Source organism: Bos taurus, chromosome 4, assembly GCF_002263795.3.
Source record: "Bos taurus isolate L1 Dominette 01449 registration number 42190680 breed Hereford chromosome 4, ARS-UCD2.0, whole genome shotgun sequence".
NCBI lineage: Eukaryota > Metazoa > Chordata > Mammalia > Artiodactyla > Bovidae > Bos > Bos taurus.
In genome coordinates this window covers 83,342,659-83,350,692 of record NC_037331.1, presented here as the reverse complement: position 1 = coordinate 83,350,692, position 8,034 = coordinate 83,342,659, and the positions used below count along the sequence as shown (strand labels likewise).

At 38.5% G+C, this 8,034-nt stretch overlaps 1 pseudogene; it reads left to right on the top strand.

The window, feature by feature from the left end:
• Nucleotides 1–933: 933 nt before the first annotated feature.
• LOC107132427 (small ribosomal subunit protein uS15-like) lies at nt 934–1,730 on the top strand (annotated as a pseudogene).
• Nucleotides 1,731–8,034: the final 6,304 nt, after the last annotated feature.

Genomic DNA, 8,034 nt, shown 5'->3' with positions numbered 1-8,034 from the left:
TTATTCAAATTTGACAATAATTATTTTTTCTTCTCCAGAAAATGTATTATTTTTTACTGTCTAAGACACGAGGGAAATCTTCATGTCCTATTCTTCTTTTACTATATACTTTTCTTAGAGATATATCATTTACTTATCAAGCAGCACAAAGAAAACTCTACAAGGTGTTGATACCTGACTTTGACAGCTACCCACAATGTATCCTAACATTACTTTGGTAGTGATTCACCATGAACAATGATACTCTTCCTTTTGCTTATTAACATATTGTATTTTATTTTATAATGTGGTCTGCTGCTGGGGCTAAGTCGCTTCAGTCATGTCCGACTCTGTGCAACCCCACAGATGGCAGCCCACCAGGATCCTCTGTCCCTGAGACTCTCCAGGCAAGAATACTGGAGTGGGTTGCCATTTCTTTCTCCAACGCATGTATGAGTGCTAAGTCGCTTCAGTCGTGTCTGACTCTGTGCGATCCCACGGACAGCAGCCCACCAAGGCTCCTCTGTCCACGGGATTCTCCAGGCAAGAATACTGGAGTGGGTTGCCATTTCCTTTTCCAATAATGTGGTCTACTTTTCTTTAATTCATTGTAACTCATATTAAGTATCTCATTCTTATATGTAACTTGATTCAGTTATTTGTTGTCTATAGCTTCCTCACTTGGGTTATACCTTTTTCTTAAATTTAACTACATTTTTTTTTTTCTATTGAAAACTGGCAAAACACTCCATAGGGAAGGATAAAATCACAGTTCTCATATTCAAGGGAAATGAGTTGTTGGATATGATTTACTGAAACTTAAGATGGGTCTGGATACCATTTAAATTACTTTTACTCACATAATACTTTTAGCATTTTATTTTATTCACTATTATAATCTTTATCATGAGAACTAATTTGGAACAACTGTCTGTTGCAATGGAAGGATTTGATAATAAAACTGATGAATGGAATTTGATATCTGTTCAAATGTTTCAAAAAGGAATAGGACTCATTTAAAAGCTTTCTGTCCTCTCTTTTTGCTACCACACTGCCACGATCATGGGTCCTGTGCACACTCCCAGGAAGGGCCTGTCCCAGTGGACTCTGCCCGACAGCCACAGCATCTCCACCTGGCTAAAGCTGACCTCTGACAATGTGAAGCATAGATCTACAAACTGGCCAAGAAGGGCCTGTGTGCTACTTACTGAGTCGCTTCAGTCATGTCCAACTCGGTGTGACCCTATGAACTGTAGCCTGCTAGGGTCCTCTGTCCATGGGATTCTCCAGGGAAGAACACTGGAATGGTTGCACTGCCCACCGCCAGGGGATCTTCATGACCCAGGGATCGAACCCACATCTCTATGTCTCCTGCACTGGAAGGTAGGTTCTTTATCACTAGTGCCACCTGGTAAACCCAAGAAAGGCCTGACTCCCTCACAAATAGGTGTGATCCTGAGAGACCCACATGGTGTTACAGAAGTATGTTTTGTGACAGGCAATTAAATCTTGAGGATTCTTAAGTCCAAAGGACTTGCTCCTGATTTTCCTGAGGATCTTTAGCATTTAATTAAGAAAGCTGTTGCTGTTGGAAAGCATCTTTAGAGGAACCAAAAGGATAAAGATGCTAAATTCCATCTGATTCTGACTGAGAGCCATATTCACCATTGGTTCAATATTATAAGACCAAACGAGTCTTCCCTCCCAATTGGAAATATGAGTAATAAACAGCCTCTACTCTAGTTGCATAAATTTATCTAATGTACTCAAGCAATAAAGTCACTGTATTAACTAGAAAAAAGTTCCCTCTAGATAATGACCTTTATTTTTGACAATGGCATGATGTTTAAGACATTAGATTTTTTTTCCTGCAATTCCTAGGTAATTTCAGATTTCAGAGACCTGTTATATCTGGCAATCTTAATTCTAGTTTGTTAGTTCACATAAGAAAATATAGTTTATTTATGGAAAATCTTGGTAACATGCAACTAGAAATTTTGAAAGGGATAAACAAAAATAAGCATTTCAAGATAATACCAATGAATATATCTTTCTTTTGATTCCATAAAACGAATGTTATTAAAGTGCAACTCAGAAAAATGTACATATCATTATTTTAATAACAAATCCTCTATAAAATACCTGTCTAGAAAATATAAGTTATTGGGAGCAATTAATATTTCCTGAAACATTTATTATGATCATTTAACTTCACAGGATCTAGAAATAGCCAAATTACATCGATAAATTTGGAGCACTGTGGAGTATAATTACTCCTATATCACACTATTGTCATTGGCTTCTAAATCTCACCTTACTGTTTTTCTTTTGTTCTTTGTTTTAATATTTTTGATGTTATCTTTGTGTTGTAATATATATTTATAATCATCAAGCCTTTTGAAATAAAGCATATTAGAAAATCAATAAAGGAATGCACACAAACAAACTGAGAGCCAACTCTGTTTAGAGTAGCAAAAATGACTTCAGCTCTCATCTAGAATTGACCATCTCAAATTGGCCAGACTTCCTGTAGAAAATCATTTTCTTCTTTGCTCAACTAAAGACACAGGAGAGTTAAATAGACCAGGAGTCTGTAAACATTTTCTATAATGATACAGAGAGTAAATATTTTAGGATTTGTTGGCTACATATATTCTTTGTCACATATTCTTGAAGTTTCTTTTTTTTTTTTAACCTTTAAATATATAGTACATCATTCTTAGTTTACTATTGTATAAAAACAGGCCTTGGACCTACTTTATCCAGTAAGCATGTGTGACTGCTAAGTTGCTTGAGTCCTGTCTGACTCTTTGTGACCCTAAGGACCGTAGCCCACTAGGCTCCTCTGTCCATGGGATTCTCCAGGCAAGAATATCAGAGTGGGTTGGCATGCCCTTCCCCAGGAGATCTTCCCAACCCAGGGATCACATCCACATCTCATTATGTCTGCACTGGCAGGTGAGTTCTTTAGCACTGGAAAGAGCTAAGGTATTTTGGAGGCTGCATCCTTCTTACTCAAGGCTGTCTCACACTGCCATGGCATTAACTCTCAAGAACTCTCATAATGAGGATCAGACCAGGTCTCCTGGTCTGATCCTCATTATGCTACCCTAATGGGAACCTCAACTACAATCCTCAGTAGTTCCTCTCTGAGCAAGCGTTAGTAAACTGTGGTCATGAAATGTACTAAGATTTGGAGTTGTGCAACATCGATCCAAATTCTAGCTGTGTGTCACGCTGGCAAGGAGGCATTGTTTAAGTTAAAGGACAAGATGTTCCATTTCCTCCCTAATAAAATGGGAACACTAAAACCGGTGCTATGTCGATGAACTCAGATGAGATAACACTTGAGAAAACAACTTCCCAGAGCCTAGAGCACTATATAGCCTCAGACCCTGCCAGTTTCCATCTCATCCTTCTGGGCAGCTGCCCAGCAGCAGGAGCAGCAGTAAGTGCTGACATCTTGCAAAAGCCAGTGCTGCAAGTACGAGGCTATTCCTTTCTCTCAGGATCAGGCAAGTTCAGCGTTACTCTCAGACTTCTTTCTTTCCACTGAACTCACTGTTGTAGTTGTTCAGTCACTCAGTCATGTCCAACTCTTTGCAACCTCATGGACTGCAGCACACGCTGAACTCATTATCTGCAAGCATTTATCAGGGCACAGTTATTTGTTAAGGCATCTAATCAAAATGTGAAGGCATGGAACTAAAGAAAGCTATTTATGAAAGGCACATTATGGGGGTCTGTTATAGATTGTCTACTACCCTCCCATTACTTTTGTTTTCTTTTAATGTATTTGTCCTATACATTATTTATTACATATTACTAATTATAATAGGGATACTTAAGTGGAGAATTTTGCCATTTTTAGGATATCTGGTTTAAAATTATGGCTTTCAGAATATGAAAAGGCTGGACTGAATATAATTTAACTTCACAAAATGTTTTGAATTTGAGATAATATTTGAGATAAATTTTCCTCTGAAAGCATATATAGCACTAGCCTAGACTATCTGTTTCTCTATCCATGTTCATGCTTTCAAGAAAACTTAGAAGTCAAATACCAATCACTCACTTGTTTTGTTTTCTAACCATTTAGCTGCATGTTCTTTCCAACCTCCTTATAAATGCCTCTTATGCTCTTTCCTTTGGCTTAGATTTTCATTGCCTTTAACTTTATTTCTCAGTATTAGCTCCAAGCTATATATTGCTTATTTAAATCCAAATCTCAATCCTCTGCTTTAATCCCCATTAATATGATCAACAGTAAGACATGTAGGAAAACATGCACCCCTTATGCCCACATATCTTGTGCATAATGGCATTCTTGTTGGCTACTTCTGTGACCTGGCTGCCAACATCTCAAGTTCTCCAACTGCCATGACTCATGCACAAATGTTTTCATATTTTAAATGCATTGAATTTCTTATAAATACATGGACCTCTTTTTTCCCCTGTTAAAATTATGCATTAAATCTCTAACTCCTTTTTCATTTTTTACAACTCTATCTCTACTATAATCTAGTTTACTCACAGTTAGCCATATTTCCAGTTTCCATATTAATTACATTACAGCTCTGATCACAGTATAATGTTCTACATTATTATTTCATTTCATAACAAAATGTATGAAGGCTTCAAAATAGCATGATTACATTTTTCTAAAATTCTCTTTCTTTTTTCAGGGAAAAGTCTAATATAATTCATGAGTTAATTGTCTGAGATAAAAATAATACTGCCTCATCATAAAAATGTACATAATTAAAAATGTTACAATTTTGTATAACAAAATGTCACATAGCCATAAAATGGAGTCAAGCTAGTTTCCTATTTCAAGGATACAACAAAAGGACAAGACTGTTTCTAGATGCATTAAGTCATGGGAAATTCTATGCAAGTTGGCTTACATTTTGATTCTTCAAATTCAAAACAGATGGAAATTTCAGCAACTATTCAAAATGGTTTCACTATCTCCTATTCTGGAATTCCATTACGTCCATTAGCTTTGTTCATAGTGATGTTTCCTATTGTCCACTTGATTTCGCATTCCAGGATGTCTGGTTCAAGGTGAGGGATCTCAAAAAACTATGGAAAATAATTAAAGAGATAGGAATAGCAGATCACCTTACCTGCCTCCTGAGAAATCTGTATGCAGGTCAAGAAGCAACAGTTAGAACCAGAAATAGAAAAACAGACTTATTCCAAATTGGGGAAGGAGTATGTCAAGGCTGTATATTGTCACCCTGCTTATTTAACTTATAGGCAGAGTACATCATGAGAAATGCAAGGCTGGATGAAGCACAAGCTGGAATCAAGATTGCCGGGAGAAATATCAATAAACTCTGATAGGCAGATGACACCACCCTTATGGCAGAAAGAGAAGAACTAAAGAACCTCATGATAAAAGTGAAAGAGAAGAGTGAAAAAGCTGGCTTAAAACTCAACATTCAAAAAACTAAGATCATGGTATTTAGTCCAATCACTTCATGGCAAATAGATGGGGAAACTATGGAAACAGTGACAGGCTTTATTTTGGGGGGCTCCAAAATCACCAAATTGTCAACACTGAAATCAGATTGATTATATTCTTTGCTGCCAAAGATGGAGAAGCTCTATACAGTCAGCAAAAACAAGACCAGGAGCTGACTGTGGCTCAGACCATGAACTCCTTATTGCCAAATTCAGACTTAAATTGAAGAAAGTAGGGAAAACCACTAGACCATTCAGGTATGACCTAAATCAAATCCTCTATGATTATACAGTGGAAGTGAGAAATAGATTTAAGGGCCTAGATCTAATAGATAGAGTGCCTGATGAATTATGGAATGAGGTTCGTGACATTGTACAGGAGACAGAGATCAAGACCATTCCCACGAAAAAGAAATTCAAAAGAGCAAAATGGCTGTCTGGGGAGGCCTTACAAATAGCTGTGAAAAGAAGAGAAGCGAAAAGCAAAGGAGAAAAGGAAAGATATAAGCATCTGAATGCAGAGTTCCAAAGAATAGCAAGAAGAGAAGAAAGACTTCTTCAGCGATCAATGCAAAGAAATAGAGGAAAACAACAGAATGGGAAAGACTAAAGATCTCTTCAAGAAAATCAGAGATACCAAAGGAACATTTCATGCAAAGATGGGCTCGATAAAGGACAGAAATGGTATGGACCTAACAGAAGAAGATATTAAGAAGACATGGCAAGAATACACAGAGGAAGTGTACAAAAAAGATCTTCACAACCCAGATAATCATGTTGGTGTTATCACTGACCTACAGCCAGACATCCTGGAATGTGAAGTCAAGTGGGCCTTAGAAAGCATCACTACGAACAAAGCTAGTGGAGGTGATGGAATTCCAGTTGAGCTATTCCAAATCCTGAAAGATGATGCTGTGAAAGTGCTGCACTCAATATGCCAGCAAATTTGGAAAACTCAGCAGTGGCCACAGGACTGCAAAAGGTCAGTTTTCATTCCAATCCCAAAGAAAGGCAATGCCAAAGAATGCTCAAACTACCGCACAATTGCACTCATCTCACACGCTAGCAGAGTAATGCTCAAAATTCTCCAAGCAGGCTTCAGTAATATGTGAAACGTGAACTTCCAGATATTCAAGCTGGTTTTAGAAAAGGCAGAGGAACCAGAGATCAAATTGCCAACATCCGCTGGATCATGGAAAAAGCAAGAGAGTTCCAGAAAAACATCTATTTCTGCTTTATTGATTATGCCAAAGCCTTTGACTGTGTGGATCACAATAAACTATGGAAAATTCTGAGAGATGGGAATACCAGACCACCTGATCTGCCTCTTGAGAAATTTGTATGCGGGTCAGGAAGCAATAGTTAGAACTGGACATGGAACAACAGACTGGTTCCAAATAGGAAAAGGAGTACGTCAAGGATGTATATTGTCACCCTGCTTATTTAACTTATATGCAGAGTACACCATGAGTAATGCTGGACTGGAAGAAACAGAAGCTGGAATCAAGATTGCAGGGGGAAATATCAATAACCTCACATATGCAGATAACACCACCCTTATGGCAGAAAGTGAAGAGGAACTCAAATGCCTCTTGATGAAAGTGAAAGTGGAGAGTGAAAAAGTTGGCTTAAAGCTCAACATTCAGAAAACGAAGATCATGGCATCTGGTGCCATCACTTCATGTGAAACAGATGGGGAAACAGTGGAAACAGTGTCAGACTTTATTTTTCTGGGCTCCAAAATCACTGCAGATGGTGACTGCGGCCATGAAATTAAAAGACACTTACTCCTTGGAAGGAAAGTTTTGACCAACCTAGATGGCATATTCAAAAGCAGAGACATTACTTTGCCAACAAAGGTTTGTCTAGTCAAGGCTATGGTTTTTCCTGTGGTCATGTATGGATGTGAGAGTTGGACTGTGAAGAAGGCTGAGCGCCGAAGAATTGATGCTTTTGAACTGTGATGTTGGAGAAGACTCTTGAGAGTCCCTTGGACTGCAAGGAGATCCAACCAGTCCATTCTGAAGGAGATCAGCCCTGGGATTTCTTTGGAAGGAATGATGCTAAAGCTGAAACTCCAGTACTTTGGCCACCTCATGCGAAGAGTTGACTCATTGGAAAAGACTCTGATGCTAGGAGGGATTGGGAGCAGGAGGAGAAGGGGACAACAGAGGATGACATGGCTAGATGGCATCACTGACTCGATGGACGTGAGTCTGAGTGAACTCCGGGAATTGGTGATGGACATGGAGGCCTGGTGTTCCGCGATTCATGGGGTCGCAAAGAGTCAGACATGACTGAGCGACTGATCTGATCTGATCTGATCTGAAAATCACTGCAGATTGTGAGTGCAGCCAAGAAATTAAAAGTTTCATGCTCCTTGGAAGAAAAATTATGATAAACTTAGACAGCATTAAAAAACAGAGACATCGCATTGTCGACAAAAGTGTGTCTAGTCAAAGCTGTGGTTTTTCCAGTAGTCATGTATGGATGTGAGAGTTGGACCATAAAGAAAGCTGAGCACTGAAAAATTGATGCCCTTGAATTAAGATGTTGGAAAAGACTCTTGAGAATCTGTAGCACAGC